The sequence below is a fragment of the Octopus bimaculoides genome, chromosome 2 (genome assembly GCF_046866305.1).
Source record: "Octopus bimaculoides isolate indiv1 chromosome 2, ASM4686630v1, whole genome shotgun sequence".
Classification (NCBI taxonomy): Eukaryota; Metazoa; Mollusca; class Cephalopoda; order Octopoda; family Octopodidae; genus Octopus; species Octopus bimaculoides.
Genome location: NC_142929.1, coordinates 47,799,483 through 47,827,144, shown reverse-complemented (window position 1 = coordinate 47,827,144; position 27,662 = coordinate 47,799,483). Strand labels below are relative to the sequence as shown.

The 27,662-nt window shown below is 36.5% G+C and overlaps 1 long non-coding RNA gene across 4 annotated transcripts; it reads left to right on the top strand.

Moving 5' to 3' along the window:
• Positions 1-1,259: 1,259 nt before the first annotated feature.
• LOC128250909 (uncharacterized) lies at positions 1,260-27,219 on the top strand. 4 transcript variants are annotated; one of them, XR_016238915.1, is made up of 3 exons: positions 1,301-1,958; positions 11,443-11,551; positions 27,077-27,219. It is a non-coding gene; the product is annotated as an uncharacterized LOC128250909 (long non-coding RNA). The 4 variants fall into 4 exon arrangements; XR_008266845.2 differs by having other exon boundaries at positions 1,302-1,958; positions 11,465-11,551; XR_008266846.2 differs by lacking the exon at positions 27,077-27,219 and adding an exon at positions 24,958-25,426 and having other exon boundaries at positions 1,302-1,958; positions 11,465-11,551.
• The last annotated feature ends 443 nt before the right edge of the window (positions 27,220-27,662 follow it).

The window sequence follows — 27,662 nt, the reverse complement described above, 5'->3', positions numbered from 1 at the left end:
ACCTGGGTTTGCACCCACTAAGCAAATTTCGTTTCCGTACTTAACGCATTTGTGTACGCATGCCATCAATGTTATCCTTGATTCTTCCGACGTCGATAAAATAAAGTACTAGTCAACAACTGGAGCCGACTTATATTCCTATGATGCTCCCAAAACGTAAATGGAATTATAACAGAAGATGAAACATGTTTTATTGTAGCTCTATAGGATTAGAGTAGATCTAGGGCTTAAATGCCTTAGCCTCGTTCATCGTCCGTGGTTATGCTGCGAGCGTGCTGGTTTGCTTCAGTAGATTCTGTTTAACCTTGTGGTATACGACCTGTTGCTGTGATAAAAAAAAAAAAAAAAAACAGAAATGGTTTCAAAAGAAAGAGTTGGAAGAATCAGATGAAAGTTCTCCTGTAATTTCCTTTCGTGCAAATAAATGTTTATGTTAATTTAAAAATTTGCCAGCAAAATCTTATAAAATGATAACAGCAACAACGACGACGACATCAACGTAAATGAAGTGAATTTAAAATCTCTAACTTTATTTCATTCAATTTGCCATAAAGGCAGTACACAGAGAGTAGCTACGGGCTGGACAAACACATTAATGAGATGAGTAACTAGTACAATGGTTACCAATCTTTACACTACCTAGGACCCCTTTTATCTAAATGAGTTTTCCCACGGACCCCAGGATATTGAAAGGTCTGACAGTTTAACATGTTCACGGATTTTCAGTATTATCTTTGCGGACCACAGATTGGGAACCACTGAACTAGTTTTTGAAACCAGATCGCTACCTTTATACACTATCTATGGCGCTGACGAAGTTTGTAAATATATGTATCACATCGTTAAGTTCAGTTGAAGTATAAAATTTAAGTTTTCAATCTTTGTTTGGCGAAAGAAAGCGTTGTAAAACTTTAAAATATATATATATAAGTAATATAATTTTTATTCATTTCATTGAGTTTCGAACCTTCAGCCTCTGTGATTGTATTACGTTATATAACATGATATAATCAAATTTCATTTCCCAACTTTCATCTCACTCCATGATTACATATTCCCGATTTTTCCTTGTTTTTTTCCTCTTTCTCTTCTTTTCCACTTTTCCACATCCGTCTCTTTACTCTTATTGTTTCTTCTCCTGTCTTCCTTTCCTCGTCTCTTCTCTCTATCACCTCGCTGTTTTTATCTCTATTGCTTTCCTCTCTATTTTCTCTCACTCCCTCTCTCTCTCTGTTTCTTTCTCTTCGTTTGAAGTTTGAATAAACACTGTTATGATATATAGAAAGTTCGTGACTTGAAACATTATATAACATAATCAAATTTAGTTTTCAACCGCCATACAAGTTTTTTGTTTTGTTTTTCTGATCTTGACTTTCTTTGCTCCCCCCACTCTCTCGCTCTCTCCTCATCCCCTGTTATGATGTTTGAGTAAACACATAGGTTTGTGCAAACGAGCAGAAATCTAATAAAATATCTTGTCGATTGACAGACAGCAAAGACCTTGATGTGATCACGTGATTGTTGAATGAACGCTGATGCAATGGTGTAATTTAGGAAGAGTCATAAAATCACAGCCGAACAGTGGATTCGTAGTTAAAATGTGATCCGTTCGGTAACATCAACTGAACAAATAAAGCAACAAACATTTAATGCAATTATAAGAATCGTAGTCTGATTATATCATAACATGCTTTTGTTGTTGAGCCCTAGGTCAGCTAAGATCGAATATACTGATGATCAAAAGCGTTCTAGCCATCGCCATGTCACACGATCCAACATGTCCTTCCTTCTTTGTAAAGATAGCACATTGAGAGCTGATTAAAATTTGGCTGCTGTTTCTAGCAGAATCATTAGCGCATCGGACAAAATAGTTTACCGTGTTTAGTTTCTTTACATTCTGAGTTCCTATCCTGCCAAGTTCAATATTGCCTTCTGGGATCGATAACAGGAAATACCAGGTAAGTACTGTAGTCGAATAAATCGACTAACCCTTCTACCTGAATATGTGGTTTTGTGCCAGTGTAGAAACGATTATCAGAAGTTTTAAAGGTGGTGGATTGGCAGAATCGTTAGAGCGTCTGATTAATTTCATTGCGACTTTTTACATACTTAGTTCATATCCCACTGAGGTCAACTTTGCATTTTATACCTCCGGGGTCGATAAAATAAAATAACAGTCAAGTACGGGAATCGATATAGCGACCATACTCTCCCCCACCACAAAAAAAAAAAATGAGGCCTTCTGCATATGTTAAAAATCGATATTTAGTTACGTCTTTTTACATTTGGAGTTCAAGTCCAAACGATGCTGACTTTGCCTGCAATCCTTCCGGAGTCGATAAAATAATAATAATAAAAAAACCCGTAAAGTACTGAAGTCCATATAACTGTTCCTTTCCACCCCAAAATGTCTAGGCTTTGTGTAATTATTATTAGCAGAAGATAAGGCGGCGAGCTAGGAAAAAATACTTAGAAGTCTTTCGTCCGTCTTTACGTTCTGAGTCGAAGTCGACTTTACCTTCCATCTTTTTGGGGTCGATAAAATAAGTAGCAGTTGAGCACTGAGGTCAATGTAATCGACTTACCCCGTCCCATGGCCTTGTACCAAAATTTGAAATCATTATTAGTAGAAGGTTGAAATATTCCTTATGTATTGTTAGAAGATTCTGTGTTCACATTCTGCCATAGTTGACTTTTCTTTCATGCCTACCTCCACCAATAAATAATAAATAAATAAATGAAAACAATTCTACCGTAATTTCATTCTTTGAACACGTATGAAAAAAAAAAAAAAAAGAAATCACACAATACACACAAACCCACGTTTGAATTTCCTGGTACGAACTACGTCGTTACTTCGTGGTGGAAAGCGGGGTATATCGATCCGGAAAGGCACATAAATGTGTCAACTGCAATTATGTGTTTTCTACAGTTTATTAGCTTTTATCTGTTTTAGTATCTGATTTGTACATATTTTCACATGTATTTTATTTGATTTTCCACTTCAATCTTCGTTTTTAAAGATTTTTCAAACAGATTTTATATTTTTTAAATGTTCGGCAAGACCGACGTAAAGTTGAATAAACCGACTGAAGTTGAAGTTCTTTTTTTTTTTTCCTCATTAATTTCTTAAAAAGAAAAGAAGACAGAGTCGTAAAATACGTAACTCGAAACGATATAAATTGAAGTATACTTGTATTTCGTTTTTGCCCATTTTTCTATGCTCTGAGTTTAAATATTTGTTTTCAAATTTTGGCACAAGGCCAGCAAGTTCGGGAGAAGGGGTAAGTCAATTATATCGACCCCAGTGCTCAGCTGGTACTTATTTCATCCATCGATCCTGAATGGATGAAAAGCTAGTCGTTCTTGGTGGAATTTGCACTCAGAACGTAACGATGACGAAATGCCGCCAAGCATTTTGCCCGGCGTGCTAACGATTTTGCCAGCTCGCTACCTAAATGTTACCCCAACAGTAGAACTTATGCTACAAGGCATTTATTTCGAACCCTCACCAATTCTGCTAGTGGTTTGTCTGCGTTCTAAGTTTAAATATTACAAGGTCAATTTTGCTCTTCGCCCCTGTTATCGAGAAGATGATACAATGGTATTAAATTTTGGCACACAACCAATAAATTTAGTGGGAAGGACGTAAGTCGATTACATAGACCCTAGACCTCAGTACTTATTTTATTGATCTCGGCGGAATTTGAACTTATCGTAAAGAACCGATATTAATGCTGCTAAACATTTTGTCCGACGCGTCGACGATTCTGCCAGCTCGTCGAATCGAGACGGTGATATAATAAACTACAGGTCTGTAAAAAGCTCGAATTTACATATACGCTTCCCTTGTGAATCCTTAGCCTTGTGACGATATGAGAAACCCTAGGTTGGCAGAAACAGTTCGACATTGAAGCCACTTCCCCAAAATATCAAGCTTTGATCCCTACAGTAGAGAGAAAAATATATTTTGCATAAACCATTTATTTCTCTACGTTCTAAACTCAAATACCGCCAAGATCAACTTTGACGTTCGTCTCCCTTTCTCAATGGTCGATAAAATAAATAGCAACCATGTTCAGTCCAAATTAATCGACACCCTTCTCCTATAAGTTTGTTGCTTCTGATGATGTAAAATATAATTACTACTGAAGACTCTTAAATTGGTAGAAACTTAACAGCGTCGAAGTAAATGATTTATTTAATTTCGACTCTTTATACCTTGAGATCAAATCCCTCATGAATCGATTATATGGTTTCAAATTTTGGCTCAAGGTCGGCTATTTTAGGAGGAGGGTGTTAATCGATTACATCGACCCCAGTTCTTGACTGGTACTTTATTTCATTGACCCTAAAAGGATGAAAGAAAAAGATAACCTCGACGGAATTTCAGAGGTATTTAATTGGTGTAAAACAGCTGACAGCTGTTTTACACTTTTGATGGCGAACCGTATTGTATTTCAAACTACGATCATTGAAGCGCTCTCGTTTTCATATTTGTCCTATCTTGATCCAATCAAATTCGTGTTATCCAACTATTGCTCGATTCCGTTTTTATCCGGTTTAAGAATAACTTTTTTTCCAGATGAATAGTTCACCGAATAACTGATATTTCACCCATCATTACGATGAACCATTTTCCTCTAACTATACAGCGTGAAAAGGAGTCATTTCGTCGTCCACAACATCCAGTAAAATCTATATAAGTGACGACCCAGGCACAACCAATCAGAGATGATCAGGAATAGAAAGACTATTGCGTAACAATTACTCCGTAAGGCATGACATCAACTTCTTAAGATCAGAGATATAAAGGTCGAAAAATGTTAGTAAAAAAAATTAATAAATAAAATAAGATAGACAGTCACGAACCTACTCTCTAACACTAGATATATATCGAAAGAAATCGAGATTTGCGGTTCATACTACATTAGTGTGGTATTCAAAAGCAGGTCTACTCTTCGAAGACATCTTGCCCCGAACAAAACATGCATGCATACATACATACGTACGCACATACGATTGTTCATATGTACATACACTCGTATGTATATACAAATGTGTGTGCGTGTATGCGCGTACATATTTACATTAAAAATATGACTTAAAATCTTATTCGTTTAAGCGCGAAGTTTTTTTAGTCGCTTCCTAACTTCTTTCTAAAGAATTCTTTTATTTTATTTTTACTTCATTTTATTTTTAAGAAAATAAAATCCGGCCTTCTGATTTTAATGTTCAGAACATCAGAGATTCAGAATTAGAAAAGAAAAAAAAAGAAAAAGGAAGTAATATAAAAAATATTTATTTGATAAATAAAGAACCCTAATCCGAAAGTATGTATTATATATTAGATTACATGGATAAAAAAAACGAATATCATCTTATCGTTGTATTTGTATTGAAAGTAATGCAAGTGATGGGTATTCAATAATGAATGCATTAAGGAGGCGAGCTGGCAGAAACTTTAGCACGTCGGGCGAAATGCTCTGCGGTATTTCTTCTGTCTTTATGTTCTGAGTTCAAATTCCGCCGAGGTCGACTTTGCCTTTCATCCTTTCGGTCGATAAATTAAGTACCAGTTACGCACTGGGGTCGATGTAATCGACTTAATCCCTTTGTCTGTCCTTGTTTGTCTCCTCTATGTTTAGCCCATTGTGGGCAATAAGGAAATAAGAAACTTTAGCACGCCGGGCAAAATGCTTTGCGGTATTTCTTGTCTTTATGTTCTGAGTTCAAATTCCGCCGAGGTCGACTTTGCCTTTCATCCTTTCGGGATCGATAGATTAAGTACCAGTTGCGTACTGGGGTCGATATAATCGACTGCCCCACTCCCCCGCAAATTTCGGGCCTTGTGCCTAGAGTAGAAAAGAATAATGAAAACATTACAAATTGTGCTGTTTCACTTTCCGAAAATTTAAAATGCTACTGTTTCTGTTAATCAACGATAAAAATGTTATTACAAATGCAGGCAAATATGTCTATACACTACAAATGCAAACCCACCATTAAACATGCACAAACATCAATACATCCTCTAACTCTAATAATTTTTTTACAGATTATAAATTTCCGATGTTCAAAGCGTTAAAATCTAAAGACCGCTTTTTAAAGAAGGCATAATAAAAGTTTTAAAAACTGGTTATAGGTGAGATTAAAAGACACCCACGCTTAAACGAATAAGAATCGAAATTTCCACGAGAATTTTGGCGAGCCAATGATAGTAATCTCTAAATGTTCGTTTCGCCTATTTGAAATACTCCTCAAAACGGTCTTAATGGATTATGTAATATTATATACACTTTAAAAGATCATCCCAATTTTGACAAGATAGTTACTGCTGGCATACCTTTGATTTTAAGTTTCCTCAATCACGGTTAATCTGGGGGGGCAAACTGGAACTATTAAAAGCGCAATTATAATTTATAATTCTTATTATCTATTTCGACAATTATTTCGCCTAGACTCCTACTTTATTATATCTGCGGGGCGCATGAAAATGTATTTCTCAAGGGCAGAAAGCTCTTAGGTATGTTTTTCCCATGGCCGGTAATAAAATCACAGGAAAAAAAGTCACAATTAATTTATGGTGACCGGTAATAAAATCGCAGGCAAAAAGTCACAATTTTGCCATTCAAGTCAGTCACAATTTATTAAAGTACCATAAACAATTAAAGTAATAAAACAGAAAATATTTTAAATCAGTTATTAACTGTCAATACATGACTTGTACATATTGAGAGCACGATTTATATTTGATGGCATTACATGTGACCTTTTTTCCTGTAGCTTTTTTTAACCTGGATTCGTTTTTCTACGTCTGCTTTTTTTATATATGAATTTCCTTGTGTACAAACACGGTGAGATAGTTTCTTCGCTCCCATTTAAGATGTTACCTGGCAGAATCAACAGTTTAAACTTTTCAGTTGCACTCAAATTATAATTATAATTACTACCGTAATATTGTATACGTCTTCTTTTGCGAAGTTGCTACACTCGATTGTTGGGCTCTCTGTATTTCAGCAAAGGAGTAGAATTGTTTGTTTCCGTTTCTGAACGAGTTAATGTGCTGTTTGTACCGCGCATTGAATGAATTTTCAATAGGCCCAATATGTGTTTTTCTAAACTGCCAATGGTTGATGCATCTGTTTTTGTAACCGTTTCTTTTAAATGGTTTTCATTGTTTGGTCAGAAATTAGCTGTTTTAGATTTAGCGCACACTAGAATGTGTGCAATGTTTTAATAGCTGCTTTATTATGACTGAAAATCTGGGTCCTAATATTGCCTAGACACCTCTAACTAACTTTAACAAATTTCTTTCTAAAGATTATATTGTATCTGTGGGGCGCACGAAAATGTGTCTATCAAGGGCAGAAAAATCTTAGGTATACCTTTAGACATTCACTGTCTGACGGTTGGACAACATTATTTTCTTGTTACGTTGTTTGCTTTAATCGTATTCAGATTGTTTCTACGTATTCTATCTTGTCGTTGAAGCCAATTCTCCATAACCCTCTATTAAAGCGTGGGCCAGCTTTATCAAATATAATCTTGTCTGAAAATATATAAGCAATAAGTTTACTGATATTGGTGGTGATATATTAACATGTATGTATGTGTATATGCATACATGTAAGCATGTATGCATACACACACACATACATATATATGTATGTATGTGTGTATGTATGTATGTATGTATGTATATATGTATATGTATATATGTATATATATGTATATATATATATATATATATGTATGTATATATGTGTGTGATTTTTTTATTGCCCACAAGGTGCCAATATATGTATGTGTGTGTGTGTATATATATATATATATATATATATGTATGTGTACATATATATGTATGTGTATATATATGTATATATGTACGTATATGTATGTATATATATATGTATGTATATATATATGTATGTAAATATATGTATGTATATATATATGTATATGTATATATGTGTATATATATTTGTATGTATATATGTATATATATATATATATATGTATATAATATTATTAGAGACAAAATCCAAAATTACAGGTAAAAAACTCAATTAAAATCAATTTATAAAAAATTAAAATTAAATTGAGCCTTATAGATAAAGTATATATAAAATATATATAGTTTTAGGGAAAATAACCAATTTTCAAGAACTCATCGATGAAAATCCACTATCACATACATTATACTCATTTATTGTGCTTTTAATTATTAATTTTTCTATATGTGATAGTGGATTTTCATCGATGAGTTCTTGAAAATTGGTTATTTTCCCTAAAACTATATATATTATATATGTATATATGTATATATATATGTTAGCGCGCCAAAACGAAAACTTTTGAATTTTACCATTAAGCTGTAATTAGCAGAACCATATGCACGCGCACCCATGGCGGTGGGCAACTCTGTATACGATTCTGATGATTGCGGTTACATTACAAATCAGGCTGAAGAGGAATGGACAAATGGTAAGATTTGTTAAATCCGAAACCGGTCCCTGTTTAAGAATGCTTTTTTAGGTGATTTTAAATGTCTTGCCCGCTCACGTTTTGGTATGCTGCTATATTTCATGTTGAGAACAATTTAGGTCTTAATAGACACAAGATGTGATCTATTTCTAGCACATTAATTGTCCACGTTAGTGGTCAACGTTATTTTTTTTTAATGTATATATATATGTATGTATATATATATATATATATATATATATATATATATATATATATATATATATATATATATATATATATATATATATATATATATATATATATATATATATATATGTATATATACACACACATACATATACACGCGCGCACACACGCACACACATATAATTTCTTCATTCGGTTTCTGGCAAGGATAAAATTTGTGTTTAAATTTAAAGTTTTGCTCAGGAAGTCGACTATTTTCATTTTAGCATTTATCGTGATTTCTTGATCAAACTTTTGAACATATTAACGAACATTTTTCTAAGTTTTCTCGTGTTGAGCCCATTATATATCTCTGTAATTCTATTTTCATTCTATTCGTCATTGTATGCTGTAAAAACAGATCGAGGCGATTCAGTTTCTCGACACCACTGTAGTTGTCCATAAATGCACCCCAGAACTTTATTCTATGTGTCTTAACCCAAGCAGTCATCATAATTTAACAGTGACCTCTTTAGCATCCTTTATTATATTGATATGAACGTCGGTTATCGTGATGTACATTTCCCAAACTCCTGGGTTTGCAGGAGATGACTTTTAGAAATAGATGGGTAAAACTCTACAAAATCAAACTGGGTGGAACAACAGATGGATTTGTTTTTAATACTATACAACCAGTTGATACTAGCACTGTTGCGATTTGACTGGACAAGGATTGTAGTCGCAATGATTTTTTTTTTTAATTTATAGGAAGTAGTATGTTTTTGCTGACAGCTTCTAGTTCCCTTTTCGAGCTACTGATTTTATATGGAAGATTTGGTTTCATATAGAATAATTATGGTGGTCTTTAAGCGTTAGATGCGGCTTTTATATGGGCTGAAGCTTTAATTCAATTTTATATTTTTATTGTATGACTCATCGGAAAGATATGTTCAAGCTGTCCGAAAATTCATTGAATATTCAGTATATATAAAGCTGTGAGCTGGCAGAATTGTTAACACACCGGGCAAAATGCTTAACGGCATTTCGTCCGTTTTTACGGTCTGAGTTCAAATTCCGCTGAGGTTGTCTCTGTCTTTCATCTATTCGGGGTCAATAAAATGAGCACCAGTTGAGCCCTGGGGTCGATGTGATCGACTCATCCCCCTTCCCCTGATCTTGCTGGCTTTATGCCAAAATTTGAAAGTAATATTTAGTACATATAGCATAACAACTTGTTCAGAAACAATAACAAACGCAAATCCACTTCTTTAAAGCGCATTTAGGAATTGAAATATTGCGATCTAGAAAACTCTACAATGAAGTGGAGCATAGTCGTAGAAGCAAGCACGTACAACGCACGCAACAGCCTTTACAATTTGTGTGCAACTGAGAAAGTTAAGATATTAATCCTGCCAGTTTACGTCTTAAATCGTGGAACAGATCGTTCTCTACCTGTTTGCACACAAGAAAATCCAAATTACAATCTTTCAAGCACAATCCTTATCCGCATACATTCCGACAACAAACAGGCTAATTACCTGAAACCCAAACCGGTTATTCTATTGTATAACAGAATGAACCTTTAGACATTATAGCCTTTCCTTTTACTCGAATGGAGCAATACCAAATCCACAGCCGGTATTGACTTTCATACACGTTTTGTTTTTATTTTTGATCTACATTCGTCACCTGCTTTTCATATATTTTTTCATCGTTTCCAATACTTTCTTTGTGAACTTTCAAAAAAAGTACCTTTGGTTAAGGCAGTGAGTGAAAAAGCTTACCTGATTTAAAGATACATATACCACTCAAACGCTTGCGTCAACACTGGGCTTAATGACACCATTGCATAAATACGGTATTGAGTCTGATCTCCGTAACTTCGAGCAATTATTCATTATTATTCCGGCATCCGCATCTACATTCTGAGTATTCAGGTAACTGAGAACTATTACAAAAAAAAAAAAAAAAATCAAAGTCTGAATATTATTCTTGTACCTCTATTCCATATCGGTGTCCGGAAAAAATGTCATGAAAAATGTCAGAGAAAAAAGCCACATTTCATATAAATCCTAGAAACGATTAAAGTAATAAAACAAATATATTTTAACTTAGTTAACTGACGGTACACAATTTAATTTTTGATGGCATTACAGGTATGTGATAAAAAAAAAATCTTTAAACAATTTCTGAAGCAAAGACAATGAGACAAAAAAAATTGCCAGTCATTTATTGACAATACGTGACAGTTACAGACTGAAAACACCTTAACTTAGTATCGTGATCGTAGCATTACATGTATATTCAATATTTTCAATGTTGATGACAAAGACTTCCGGGGTTCTCGGCCCCCGGACCATATCTCTGCTCACTGCTATCGGGACGGAGATGGCTGTCTGCAAGTGTGAGCCCCATGAGTCAGAGTCCTTGTTCCGGTGCATCTCCATCGCCATCTTCCGCCTTTTCCATTTTGTTTGCTGGGGCCATGAGTCAGTCTGACTTTACAGAAAAGTGTACGTTCCACTCCTTAATGTAAAGTTACTCCATCTTTATATATATTTCTATCATAGAAAAGTTAAAACTAAAACAACTGCCAGCTGAATTCTACAATAAAATTTTATCTTCTGCTTCATTTTTTACGGACGAATGAAGCTTTCTCCATTGTCTAGTTCTTCTGTCTCCTTGTAATGTATATTTGAAGGTTTTTCTGTATTACGTGTCAAGTTTAACAAATTGTCTCGGCAATGAATTAAGATTATGTAGCTACTTATAAATTTTTTTTTAAAGTTTAACATGGCATTTTACGCAGACGAATATACCAGCCGACGCCGCGAAGAAACACAGCCAGTCATATGGTTCTCCCGTTGAGTAACACACAAGTTATGCAGGCGTTCTTGTAAGCTGCACTTTTTCTCTGACTTTTCTTGTATGCCGTTTTCTTTTCCGACTTGACTTTTTTCTTGGCTTTTTCATATCATATAACGATTTGTATCTCGAAGAATTAACCAACGTTATGTAATATATTTGGAATATTACAAGCCACACATTTGTCCCTTCTCTTTCCCTTCAACTGGCTGCAACTTCACATTATCCTCCACTCTAGTTTATAACATTTAAAAGAAATTATTTTCTTTACTTTTCTCATTTTCACAAGCACCATGGTTCCCGTATCTCCCGTTCTTTAGAATCAAATGCGCGCACGTGTACATGTGTGTGTGTATGTATATATATATACATATATACATTCGCGAGCGTGCACTTATGTGTATGTATATACAAACACACACACACAAATACGCGCACGCAATACACTCGCACGTGCACACACACACACGCACACACACACACACACACTACCACCACCACCACCACCATCATCATCATGTAGCGTCTGCTTTCCAAGCTGGCATGGGTTAGACGGTAAGCTGGAGAGCTGCACCAGATTCCAGTCTGATTTAGCATGGTAACTATGGCTTGATGAGCTACACACACACACACACACACACACACACACACGCGCACGCGCGCGCGCATTTATCTATATGTATTTATATGTATGTATGTATATATCTATATCTATATGCATTTATTTACATATACATATGTATGTATGTAGGTATGTATATGTATGTAATATATATATATGTGTATGTATGTATATATGTGTGTGTGGGGGAGAGAGAGAGAGAGAGAGAAGCAGATAGATAGATAGATAGATAGATAGATAGATATTGGAAATATATGCAATACTAGATTCTGTGGAGATCATAGGGTGGATGTTTGAGTGAAAGAGAGAGAGAGAGAGTGTGTGTGTGTGTGTGTGTGTGTGTGTGTGTGTGTGTGTGTGTGTGTCCGTGCGTGTGTGCGAACGAGTGTCTGTCGTTCAGTCCATTACTCTAAAACCATGAAGTTTTATAAAACTTTCATGTTTGCACTGAAAATTTGCAAATAACAAAAGCGATTCGAAATTTATTCACGACTTACATATTAGTGGTTTGTAGTTGATGGCGTTTCACATTTTTATGTATTGGTAATAAATTATTTATCTGAATTCACGATTGAACGCAGTGCAATGTTATACGCTGTTTGATGACACTTTGATAACGTATTCATCTTAAGTCTTCCGACAGAGTACATTTCATTTATGGAATAATACTTTCTGTGTGATTTGTTTTTATTGATCTGGATGGCTTTCGGTAGCGTTTGAAAGTGTTTTTGTAGTGTTGTATAATTTAGTTCACTTATATTAATTTCTTTTCGTAAGTGTTACTCTTTGGGGGAGGGGGTGATGATGATGATGATGGTGGTGGCGGTGATGGTGGTGATGGTGGTGGTGGTGGTTGTCTTGGTGATTATGATGTTGGTGGTAGTGGTGGTAGTGGTGATGGTGGTGCAGATGATAATGATGGCTGTGTTGGTAACGATGATGATGGTGATGGTAGTGATGGTGGTGGTGATAATGATGACGATGATGATGATGGTGGTAGTAGTGGTGGTAGTGGTAGTGTTAATGACGATGATGGTGGTAGTGGAGGTGATGACAATGATGATTATGGTGGGGGTAGTGGTGGTGGTTGTGGTGGTGATGGGGGTTGTGGTGGTGGTGGCGGTGGTGGTGGTGATGGTAAGGGTGATGAGGATAATGAGGATGAAGATAGTGATGGTGGTGATGGTGGAAGTTGTGGTGATTGGCGACGATGATGATGATGATGATGTCGTCGTGGTTGTTGTTATTGTTGCATCAACTATCACCTCCCCCGAATTTCAGACGTTGTGCCTATAACAGAAAGGATTATTTAGCCCCAGGTCTACCCCGACCCAATACATCGATGATCCACGTTAGACGTTTCAGTTACCATCATCCACCTTGCTTAAGGAACACAGTGCATGTTGCTCTACATTATCAAATGTGTCGTTTCCTTTCAGGTTTGGCTGCTATTGAGCGACTGCATATAAGCGTACATGTTTTATATCTATGTGGACATTGACAAGATTGTCTTAGCAATATTATAGGCCCCTGAGAAAATCAATGCTCTGGGACCTTTAGTATTTATTTATTGCCAGCCAGCCACAGCATACATAGATCAAAATTGGGTCCGAAAACCCATGAAGCCCCTAGGCAAATCAATGTCCTGGGCCCTATAGTATTTATTGACAGCCAGCCACAGCATACATAGATCAAAATTGGGTCCGAAAACCCATGAAGCCCCTAGGCAAATCAATGCCCTGGGCCCTTTAGTATTTATTGACAGCAAGTCAATTCAGTAGGCTCAAAGTCAATGCAGTATGCTCAAAAGCGAAAGCATACATCGATCAGAATTGAGCCTCCAGATCTTAAAGCTTCAGAGCAAATCAATGCAGAAGGCCATATAGTATTTATTTAATTGACAGCAAGTTACAACATTAATAGATCAGAATTAGGCCTCTAGACTCAAGAGGCCCCTGGGTAACTGCTCGGTGTGGTCACGTCTTAAAATGGCACAGGACATTTGCTAACCCTCAAAACTATCTATCACGGATATTTTAGCCATTCTGATAAAATGTACGATACGTTATTTTTATTCCTTCTACATCGCTATATAAAAATAGGGTTAAATCGACTGACCATTAGATATTCAAGTGCAGGACAGAGAATTAATTCAAGTCTTTGGAAATCAATCGTTTTCCAAGTTTCTGTTTGCTCCCAGTGACAGCACCTGACTCGAGATGAGTGGGCTGGGTAGCGAAATTTTTTCCCCACGAGAGTTCCGGGCCCCAGTTATGAACTCATTTGCATGCAGCCAATCAGAGCTCAACTATCAAACTAATTTATGAGTGCATAACAAGTGATGGGCGATAAGATAAGGTCATTTGGGTAAGGAATGACCATGCTTCTTTCCTCTTTTAATAATTCTTCTTGTTCTTGTTTCAACCATGGCTGCCTCTGCGTAGTTATTTGTGCTGTTGTTTACTTTGTAAAGCAGTAAGGGGAGAGGGCTGGCATCTGAAGCAGCTGGAGATACGATAGTTTGACCCCCCCAAAAAAGCGGCTATTGCAAGCAGAAACTAATATTGAAAAGAAACGCATTTGGCCAAATTTGGACATACGACAGTTTAACATAACAGCAACCACACACACACACACACACACACACACACACATACACGCGCTTACTGAACCGATCATGTCTGTGAAGAAGGTCAACCGATCATATCTTGAAGAAGGTCAACCTGAATCATTGCTTTCCAACGTGTCCGTCCATTGCGCATCTCCTCTTCACTAGAAAACTGGTTCAAAGATCCAGTCGGTTCTGAGTACATATTGCAACAAAATGGCCTGTCTAATCTCCACCCACTTCGTCAAATGATGGTTTTATAGTTACTTCTAGAAAGCTTTCACCCCACGTCATCCACTCCGGTCTCACTTATCTTCTATTACTCTCTCAATGGCAGCTGCTGGCTCTTATCTATAAGCTAAGCGGACCGGTACAGCTTTTCATACTCGTAACTCCCCTACGCCTGTAACCATTCCTCATACGTTAACAATAATTTCTTTGTCACCCTGGTGATAAGTTTGTACACTGTTAACAGTCCTTTCTCTCACTCTCTCTCTCTCTCTCTCTCTCTCTCTCTCTCTCTCTCTATCTCTCTCTCTCTCTCTCTCTCTCTCTCTCTATTTCTCTCTCTCTCTCTCTCTCTCTCTCTCTCTCTCTCTCTCTCTCTCTCTCTCTCAATTCCTCTCTCCGCCCCCACTCTCTATTCCTCTCTCCACTTTCCTCTCTCTCATGCTATTTACTCCTCCCGCAGTTTTTTTTTTTTTGCCCCTATGACTCTTCTCTTTCTCATTGCACGCTCACTACTGTTACTCTTCAATGGGGGAGACTTAAGGAGAAAGAGGTAGAGAAATTGAAGGAGACACCAATCTGTGAAAAATAAATATTATGATAAAACAAAAGATAAACTTTAAAAAAGAGTTTATAATAAATATATAAACAAAATGAAAATTGCGCACTGAAAACTATATATGTATATATGTATGCATACATATATGTGATATAATATATATATATATATATATATATATATATTCTGTTGTAATCTAGCACAAATGACACAAATATGATTATTGCAGCAGATGTGACAATAAAAAAAGGAAAAAAATATATAGAAAGTGGGGTTAAAAAAAGAGGTGAAGGAGAAAAAATAGAAGGTTAAGGCTAAGAAGAAGAAAGCAAAAATAAATAAAGGGCAAGTGGACAGGAAGAATGCTAACAATAATAACGATGAGAAGAAGAAGAAGAAGAAGAAGAAGAAGAAGAAGAAGAAGAAGAAGAAGAAGAAGAAGAAGAAGAAGAAGAAGAAGAAGAAGAAGAAGAAGAACAACAACAACAACAACAACAACAACAACAACAACAACAACAACAACAACAACAACAACAACAACACCGACGAGGACGACGTTGACAACAGGGGATAACAGGGTCTTAGAAGACGAATGGAAATACAAGATATGAAAATGGGGAACTAGCAGAAATAGAAGAAAGAGAAAATAGGAGAAAGTAAGAGACACGAGAGAAAATCGACGCGGGAAACGTACAAAAATGAAGGAAAAGACGAAATATAAAGAAACATAGGACAATAAGACACAAGACAAAAACTAAATAACAAAACAATGTTAACAAGAAGAAGAATAAAATAAATGAAATGAAAGCTCATCTCGGTGAATCAAACTAAAAGCAAGTGAGTTGGAGCAGGTCCAGTGAAGACAGTACAAACATGGTTTATTGCTTTATAAAGCCAAGCTAAACGAGATAGTGATAATGGAGATAGTGAGTTTTATTTATTGCCGTCTCCCTCCCACCTCTCTCTTCCTCTTTCTCTCTCTCTCTCTTTCTTCCTCCCGTTCCCTTAGTTGACACTGTCATTGACATTAACCACTGCAATGATTATGTCTTCATATAACACCAGATTTAGTTACACACGCGCGGGCTCACACATACACACTCGTACACATGGTATATAGTACCATGAAAATGTCTTCGGCTACTTTAAACTATTGTAAATTTTTACTAATTGCCAGCTTATAAGTGGATGTTTCGTATTGCGATTTCTACAGATGAAACATTGGCTCTGTTAGAGTCATTTCCATACCTAATCATTATATTTTGTAGTAAGGGTTCTGAATGAGAGGGGAAGATGCGAGACGACCACCTAAAATGGCCAAAAGTTTTCAGACACTTCATATAAACCGTTCAAGATACAGTATTTTAAAACAGAAAAATGTCTAATAAGTGAGAATTTGTCAGAAGACCTCTAGGAAAGCGAAATGACCCACGTTACACGACGATAACAGTGAAGTTTGGGGGGGGGGATAAGAGTTTGATACTTTGGGGATACATGAAAAGTAATGGTTCAAGAAAGTTGGTTGAAATTGACGGTAACTTGAATAGTGCCAAATACATCCAGTTGTTGAAGGACAATTTGATACTAGACTTAGATAAAGGTGAGATTTTTCAGCATGTCGGAACTCCATGCCACAGATCGCGTGCAACACAACAGAGTCTGGTTGATGAAGGTGTTACCGTATTGAAAGATTGGCCAGCTCAGTGCCCTGACTTAAATATTATCGAGCAAACGTGGATTGAACTAAAGAGAAGAGTTCGTCAGAAGAATCCACGCAATCTTGAAGAGTTGTGGGAGCTCAACCATAGAGCATGGCATCTCATACCCGTGAAGATGGTGAAGGATTTGTATGCATCTCTTCCCAGGCGCATTGAAGCAATTATTCAAGCTAAAGGAAGCCACACGAAATATTAACAATGATCAATAACTTCTTGAAATGAACATTATGTAATAAATTTTCATTATAGACATTTTTCTGTTTTAAAACAATGTATCTTGATTGGTTTATGCGAGGTGGCCGAAAACTTTTGCACGGTTATTTTTGGTGATCGTCTTGCATCTTCCTCTCTCATTCAGAACCCCTACTACAAAATATAATGATTAGGTATGGAAATGACTCCAACAGGGCCAATGTTTAATCTGTAAAAATCGCAGTGCGAAACATCCACTTATAAGCTGGCAATTAGTAAAAAATTACAATAGTTTAAAGTGGTCGAAGCCTTTTGCAGGGTACTGTACATCCAAAGCCAAGTGAGATGGCAGTCGTAGCTGATACCGGTATATCGTAACTGGTACCAGTGACAGTGGCACGTAAAAAGTACCCACTACACTCTTGGAGTGGTTGGCATTAGGAAGGGCATCCAGTTGTTAGGAAGCCATGCCAAATCAGATTGAAACCTGGTGCAGCTCCCCAGCTTACCAGTTTTCAGTCAAACCGTCCAACTCATGCCAGCTTGGAAAATGGACGTTAAATAATGATGATGGTGGTGGTGGTGGTGGTGGTGGTGTGTGTGTGTGTGTGTGTGTGTGTGTGTGTGTGTGTGCGTGCATGTGCGCGCGCGCGTGTGCGTACATACGTCCATGCATAATTTATTTATTAATCAGAAATACTAAGTGATTGCGACATTGCAGATTTGTCGTCCGAATCATTCACTAATTCTGTGATTTATAAATTATTTAGACTCTATACTTCTGTCGAGTCCTTTTACATTAAATATTACTGCTGGTTGCTTTTAACATTTAAAGAAGAAAAAAACCCCACCAACATGAAACGTGTGTCATACAATCAACTGTTACTTTATGTGCGTTTATAGGCTACAGGTTATTTCGTGTATTATGTCATGTTTATATAATCCAGTCATCTGAAGTTCTGAAACACGCATCATGTTTTTCTTCCAGCGAGCTTGATGAGCATATTATGATGCAGTTACGACTGTGACTTACAAACTCATGTAAAGAAACAGATAACTGTGTTACGTTATTAAGAATCACTTATCGAGACAGAGTGACAAATCAAGCCATTCCCCAAGCAGCAAGAGAGAGGCTCCTGCATGCAATTGTAACTGAACGACGAGTGAGAATGGCTGAACCCATATTAAGACTGCCAGAGGAGAGGCTTGCCAAAACAGCTATGGGATGGATGCTGTTGGAAAGTAAGAGAAAAAGAGGCCGGCCAAGGAAGACAGGGCGTAGTACCTTCGAAGAAGACCTACGCAGACTGAACATCACCTGAGAAGAAGCATACCAGTTGACCAGAGACGGAGATAGTTGACGATTACTGACTGCCCGATGTGCCGCTCAAAAGCACAAGTGGACCTAATCTGGTAATGAGTGGCAAAGTTAAAAAGTCTGTTTCAAGCTTACAAGTCATTCGGCCAGAACTGATCCCGGTTTCAGTGACGTCTAAGCAAGTGAATATATAAGTAGTTAGGATAGCGGACTCGCGGTCATAGGATCGCGGTTTCGATTCCCAGAGCGGGCGTTGTAAGTGTTTATTGAGCGAAAACACCTAAAGCTCCACGAGGCTCCGGCAGGGGATGGTGGCGAACCCTGCTGTACTCTTTTACCACAACTTTCTCTCACTCTTACTTCATGTTTCTGTTGTGCCTGTAATTCAAAGGGTCAGCCTTGTCACACTGTATCACGCTGAATATCCCCGAGAACTACGTTAAGGGTACACGTGTCTGTGGAGTGCTCAGCCACTTGCACGTTAATTTCACGAGCAGGCTGTTCGGTTGATCGGATTAACTGGAACCCTCGACGTCGTAAGCGATGGAGTGCCAACAACAACAAACTCATTTCCAGCTGGTACTTATTATCTTGAATTGTTTTTAGTAGTGCAGCTCACCAGATGATGATCCATGCCTCCTGCTGCCGGCTTCTCGAAAAAAGATTGCTCATACCTGATAATATTGGTTTCAAATTTTGCCACAAGGCCAGAAAGTTCGGAGGTGTGGGTAAGTCCATTACAACGACCCCAGTGCTCAACTGGTACTTATTTAATTGATCCCAAAAGGATGAAAGGCAAAGTCGACCTCGGTGGATTTGAATTCAGATCGTAAAGACGGATGAATTGCTGCAAAACATTTATTTTGCTCGCGGCCTTCCCATGCCTGATATTATTACAACGTGCATATAGGGCAGTGAGCTGGCCGAATCGAGGGCACGCCGTGCGAAATGCTTAGCGGCATTTCGTCTGTCAGTACAGTCTGAGTTCAAGTTCCGCTAAAGAATAATAGATATGTACTCCACAAAAAGTGTTGCATAATTCTTCATTTTAACGTCATTGTTTTTATTGTAACTTGACATAAAAACAAATATGACAGAATCGTAGACACGTTGAACAAGACGCTTAGTGATTTTTCGTCCGTCTCTACGCTCAGACTTCAAATTCCGCCGAGGTTAACTTTGCCTTTCATCCTTTCGAATTCGATAAAATAAGCACCAGTTGAACACTGAGGTTGATTTAATCGACATAGCCCCTCCTCCAAAACCTGCTGGCCTTGTGCCAAAACTTGAAACCAATATTTCAACGGGCAAGCTGGCAGAATCATTACGATACCGGTAAAAATACTTAGTGGCATTTTTTCCGACTTAACGTTCTGAGTTCAAATCCTGCTGAGGTCGACTTTGTCTTTCATTCTTTTGGGTCGACAAAATAAGTACCAGTTGTGCAGTGGGTCGATATAATCGAATTACCTCCTCACCCAAATTGCTGGCCCTGTGCCAAAACTTGAAGTCAATATTACAACGGGCATTGTACCTCTCTTCAACCTGGCAAAAACGTTTGTAAACTAGTAAACCAGATTTAGAAAAGACTTGAGCCATTCAAAGGCTTCTTTGAACGCCAAACCACAGGTAGATTAAGCTTAAGATACTAAATGAAACACCTTTGTGTGTGTGTGTGTGCGTGTGTGTGTGATGTCACCAGCAGCATTTCTTCAGGAGGCGTCAGACGATTTTTGAAGTTTTAATACCTCTTGCTGATTTTTTTTAACTCATCAGAAATATAAATCCTAGTTGGTATGGTCTTGAAGAGAAAACTCAGTTTCATGTTCTAATGTATAGTCTCCTTCAGTTATAATTTTCTTCAGTATATGAGTAGCACCTTCTTTATCACCACTAGCCGATTCGCCTGTAATTTTACTGTTGTGCAAATTAAAGACACCTTTGAAACTTTCAAATCATCCTTTACTTACAAAAAAACAAAAAAAAACAACAAAAACCCCCAGCAAAATAGCAAGGAAAAATTGTTCCTTCATTTTTTTTTTTTTTTTTTTTCAAATCGTCATACAAGCTTTTAACTTTTGCTTGAATGACTTTTGTATTTACTGGCAAGTTACGTTATGCTTGACTGCCAACCTACACTCTCAAAAAGCGTTCCATTTTAAGCATTACTTCAGATCTATGCAAATAAATAAATAAACGGATAAATAAATAAAAGGATTAATAATTAAATAAATAAAATTGTCCGGAGTCGCTTCTTAAACAAATGAATTAATTTTATCTTTATTGTCAAATATTGTTGCCATACTGATGCTTTAGACGTAGATGTTACAAGTTATTGTTGCTATAGACGTTGCATGCTTCAACGCTTTTGCAATGTAGTTTTTTTTTTTTAATCTGCATCTTTATAAAACACCAAATTTAATTTCTGTCTAACCTCTTCACGAATCCAGGTAAAAAAAAGTCACAGGGGTTTTGTTCGGGGCGGGGAGGGGGGTTTGCTCTGGGGGTGGGGAGTTTGTTCGGATCCTATTAATTAATTGTGACTTTTTTTTCCTGTGACATTTTTCCTAGCCAAAATTGTGACTTTATTACTGTGATTTTTTTTTTCCTGTGACTTTGTTAGCAGTCACCTCTCTTCACAACTCCTTTTTATGCATACCTTCACTCCTATTTCATGATCTTATTTCCTGTCAGCTTGAATGAAAGTAATACACAATAAATGACAAGTTAGAAATTAAGCTTTAACAATGATGATAGACAAGAAATCCTTTTCAGATCGTAAAGCGGTGGAATATCAGGTGTTAAAAAAAAAATGTCACGGGAAAGAATATTACAGGAAAAGTCACTATCTTAGTCAGGGAAAAAGTTACTGGGAAATATAAAGTCAGATTTTATTCAAATACTATGAAGAATTAAAATAGCAATTAAGGCGGCGAGCTGGCAGAATCGTTAGCACGCCGGGCGAAATACTTAGCGGTATTTCGTCTGCCGATACGTTCTGAGTTCAAATTCCGCTGAGGTCGACTTTGCCTTTCATCCTTTCGGAGTCGATTAACTGACTGTAAACAACATGTGCACAGTTTACATATGATAGGCGCAAGCGTGGCTGTGTAGTAAAAAGCTTGCTTCCCAGTCACATGGTTCCAGATTCAGTCTCACTGCGTGGCATCTTGGTCTTCTACTATAACCTCGGGTCGATCAAAGCCTTGTGAGTGGATTTGGTAGACGTACTCAAGCACATATAGACGACGGGCTTCTTTCAGTTTCTGTCTAGCGGATCCACTCACAAAGCTTTGGTCGGCTCGAAGCTATAGTAGAAGACACTTGCCCAAGGTGCCACACAGTGAGACTGAATCCGGAACCATGCGGTTAGTAAGCAAGCTACTTACCACACAGTCACATTTTTATAACAAATCACACCATGCCTATTGAGGAGACCAAACGTCAACAATGAGTTGAAGTATTGAATCAAAATGACTTAACTCTTTTAATGCAATCTCTTGTCGCCACATAAACTCAATTTTTTAGTGGGAAGATAACCCAGTTTTTTAATGGCAATTTTTTAATGGGGTGAGATAACCAAAAAGTACCGCTTGATTAAAGTTTGTATCCACCAAACAAATAAATAAATAGATAAATAAATAAATAAATAAATAAACACCTCAGTTGAATTGGTGCAAGCACAAACAGGTGAGGAAGTGCCGAGAAAGGAACGGATAGTTTCTGGAATGTCAAGATCAATGAAAAGAACGTTCTGTTGAAATGGCGCATGTATATAAAGGGAAGGTCTAGGTGCGAGTGAAAAAAAGAAAATAAAAAATATGTATTGTGATTTCATAAAATTTGCTGAAATTTGCTCGAGGGCTGAATTACAAGTCGTCTCCCAGAATTTTGTGGTCGCACTTTATAATTTCCTCACTAATGCTAACGCGAGATTCACACTCGTGCAAACACACATACGCACGTACACACATATCTATCTATTTATCTATATCTATATCTGTCTATATTAATGTTTGTTTTTATGTTCAGTTATAATAAAAACAATTTTACATTAATCTGATGGGTTATTCTATACTTTTGTGGAGTACAAATTTATTATTCTCATACAAGAAGTCACTGTCAACCACATTCTTGTATAAGTATAAATATCTATCTATCTATCTATCTATCTATCTATCTATCTATCTGTACGTATGTGCATCTATGTGTGAGCGTGCGTGTACATGCATGCATGCATACATACATACATACATACATACATACATACATACATACATACACACATACGTACATACACGCTTGCATACATACGCGTATGAACAGATGCATTTCTTGAGTAGAGTAGAGATGAAGTAAAACAGTTAACAGAGGTGCCTATAAGGAAGGAAGAAAGAGTGACAATGAGAGAAATAGGAAAGGAGAGTGAGTAGCAAACAATAAACGTGAGTGAGTGAGTGAGTGAGTGAGCGCGTGCGTACGCTAGCGGGTGTTTTGCGTGTATGTGAGTGTGTGAGCGAATGTTTATAAAAAGACCGATAGAGATAGGTGGTGGTGGTGGGAGGAGAGAAAGTGAGAAGAGAAAAACAGTAGCGGAGTGAGAGTTGTAGAAAGATTAATAGCAACAACAGTGAGACGGATGTACATGAAAAGAAGGGAGAAATTGAGTTGAGAGTATGAAACGAGGATGAAACGACGGAAGAGCTAGCTGACAGTCGGCACACATGTAATATATATCTCAGTGACCTAGACATTTTGAACTCTAAAACCCGTTCTGACCAGTTATTTTCAGTGTATATACTATAGTCAGTTGTTTATGTACTACTTACTTGCGTTACAGCTGGGATGGCTGAGTGTCAAATACTATAAATGTCTTGTGGTACAGCTTTCTGTGAACTTTTCGCTAATAAGTAAAGTAAACTGCCTGATAAAAGTGAAAGGAAAAACTGGGATTGTCGGTAAAAAAAAAATAAAAAATGAAAACACTAAATCGGCTTTTCAGATATTTTTAGTACTTTAGGATACTCAGTCGTGGCGGTGTGGTAAGAAGCTCTTCCCAACCACATGGTTCTGGGATCAGTCCCACGAGATGACACCATCTGGTTGGGAAGAAGCTTCTTACGTACACACAGCCACGACTGAGTCTCCAAAAGTACTAAAAATATCTGAAACCCCGATTTAGTGTTTTCATTTTTTTTACCGACAATCAATGGGCTTCTTTCAGTTTCCGTTTACCAAATCCACGCACAAGGCTTTGGTCAGCTCGAAGCTATATATATATATGTGTATATATATATATATATATATATATATATATATATATATATAATACAAATGATATGTGAGCATATGCATATATACATACATATATGTACATACCTACATCTACATGTATATATAGATGCATATCCGGGTACAGGACGTGATGTAGGAAAAGTTCCATATGTGGCTTGTCTGTTTTCCTGTGTTCATTCTGTTGTCCGTAAAAAAAGTTCGTTTTTTTGTGCTTTGTTTATGTTCCCGTCCCATTTTCTGTCCACGTTTTTTTGACATCCTGTACCCGAATATGCATCTATATATACATGTAGATGTAGGTATGTATGTATATATGCATATGCTCACATATCATTTGTATTATTATATTATCGAACGCCATGCGTCCATTTGCAAGAATATATATATAAGAAATAATTGAGATTCGGTTGAATTAGGTACTTAAGCTGAAGCACCAAGTCAGTCTGGTATTGTCCGTACAACTCAAAGTAAGGTGAATTAAATCAAAATAAGCAACAGGATATCAAGAGGTGATGCAGTACGAGGATATCAAGTACAAGATATCACGCGGTGACGCAGCTGAGGATAGCATGCATTTAAATTGATGTAATGATTGCATTGTTCAATTAAATGGAGTCGCATGAAACGTGGATCTCTATGTTCAACAGATGGAACGACTCAACACGGCTATTCATTAGATGTATACACAAATTACGCAATACCTTTCTCTGTTACATCCCCCAAGTCCCTTTAAACAATTCATGTCACTCCCTTTTTATTTGTAGTTTCTGAAAATTTCGTAAGAAATCTCGCCTTGTCTCGCCTCTAGGCCCGTCCTTTATCTATTTAATACTATTTAACGTAATTATAATGTTCCTTGGTAGACTTTTCTCTTAATTTTATTCCTTTCTATTCTAGACACAAGGCCCGAAATTTTTGGCGAGCGGGGTCAGTCGATTAGATCGACCCCAGTACGCAACTGGTACTTAATTTATTGACCCCGAACGGATGAAAAGCAAAGTCGACTTCAGCGGAATTTGAAATCAAAACGTAAAGGAATATCGCTAAGCGTTTCGCCCGGCGTGATAACGTTTCTGCCAGCTCGCCACCTTTTTCACTTAATTTAATCAACTATATCAAACTCTGGACTCTACAATACTCCTCTATGCTACCTGTCTGAGATTACTACACTTCCAGTACATTTCGCTCTTGATAGCTAACTTATTACTTCGTTTACTCTCCAACCACCCCGAGCCTTCTTATATCCTATCATTTACTACCTACATATTTTCATGCTTCGTTTTGCTATTGCCTAACAGCTCTGAACGTACGTATTTGTGAGTGTGCTTGCTTTTTGTGTGAATAAATTTGTGCGTCTATAACTATACATGAAACTTTCTTCACCTGACTCATTTCAGCTTTTTTGTCGCATGATTCGCTATTTCTGCCATTACTTTTAATTAACTTCCAGTATACGTTTCCATGCATGTATGTTTCTATCATACATACATGCATACATACATACATACATGTGTGTATGTATGTATGTGTGTGTGTGTGTGTGTGTGTGTGTGTGTGTGTGTACTTCATATTATACCTTTACTTTTATATCTTACGGTGGAATTCATTTGTAAAGATTTATGTCTATGTATGTATGTACCTACATCAATATTTTATTTCAATTTTTTTAGCATATGCATGTGCAACGGGTATATAGATACATATTTCGTATCTAGACCGTGTGTATATCTAAGAATATGTATGTATGTACGTACGTACGTACGTACCTATCTATCTCTCTCTCTCTCTCTCTCTCTCTCTCTATATATATATATATATATATATATGTTGTAATTTGTTACAATATTTTACGAGACATCTTATGATGTGGTTTATTTTTCCGGGATACCCTATTGAAATGTGCATAGGTTTGGCTTATTGTGGTTGTTTCTGTTATTATAATTGTTGCTGCAATAAAGTATCTTCAATGCATTGATTTTGAGCTCTATCCTTTAAGAGACATGTATACATATATATATATATATATATATATATATATATATATATATATATATATTCCCGAGCGTCATACTAATATATACTTTTGTTATTTACACCACCTGTCCTCGTCTGTTGTTATTTTTTGTATATTCTCCCATATATATATATATATATACATATATATATATATATATTATTGGGGGAAAAGGACAACAAAAACCAAGGTAGTATGAATATCTCAAGTCATATAGAATAATTTAATTAGGGGAAATTTGAAGCCTTACAGCTGTTTCTGGGATATCATAAGTGATAGACTAGCATTTCCGTTTTCCCCATTTTCCCGTTTAGATCACTAGTGAACTAAGCCCCTCATATTCTTTATATATATATATATATATATATATATATATATATATATATATATATATATATATATATATATATATATATGCTTCATATGCGTACATCTACGAAGTTACATGTGTGTGTGTGTGTGTACTAGCATATGCATGCGTGTATGCATACAAATAAAATTATTGCCATCACATTATTTTGTCCTTATACATTTTGTTTTTTTCTTCGTAATTTTCCTCATTTTTCCTCTTCCTGTTTTTTCCCCCTCTACAGGACCTTTTATTAGCTATATTAATCTATTCTAAGCAGTAAATATTCCAGTTTTCATTGCACCGGCTACTTATTATTGACGCCATATATACATTAATGAGATTATAATCGACTGTAGCCACTACAATAATTGGAGTATGTTGATAACGAAATGAAACCACACCACACCACTATCTATTTATCTATCTTACTAAGGTAATCGGTGAGTAGGGCACGCAGTTTGTTCTTTACCGATTCCAGTCTACACTCCCACATTTTTTAAAATTCTTTCTGCTTGTCTGGTTTCTGTTGCATTCTCTATTACAGCGGCGAACTATTTTCAACCACACAGCCGTATGTACTTGATGAAAAAGTGTTTTTTGAAACAGCTGTAGTAAAACAGCTCTAACTCTTCCATCTCTTTTATTTACAGATTTGTTTATCGAATTATAAGCAATGTTTATTGCTTCCAAAATGGAGTTGTATAGCTTCTGTCATCTAATCGGAGTTTTCTGTCTAGTCTCGACATGAGACAAAGTGTGTTTGATGCATTGAGCAATAAATTTTGTCGATGAATTATTGAGTCATCCGTGTTTTCTTTACGAGGCTATGTCTATGTTAGAGATTAACGAATTGCTTTTAACCACTATCATTCGCCTGATCCTACTGCATTATATATATATGTGCATATATATATATATATATATATATATATATATATATATATATATATATATATATATACACACACAAACATACACCTACATACATGCACACACACACACACACACACACACACACACACACACACATACACATTTCTTTGTTTTAGAAATGTCATCAGCGACATGCCTACTTATTCATTAATCGAAACGTAGTTTTAAATTTGAAAAGCGTAAACCGGACCCTGATCAGTTACATATGATCTTTTTTTTCCACTACAAAACCTTTTTTGCCACAACACATAAATATGCATATACATAAAAATTTTACTATAAAAAATACTTGAAGTAACATCT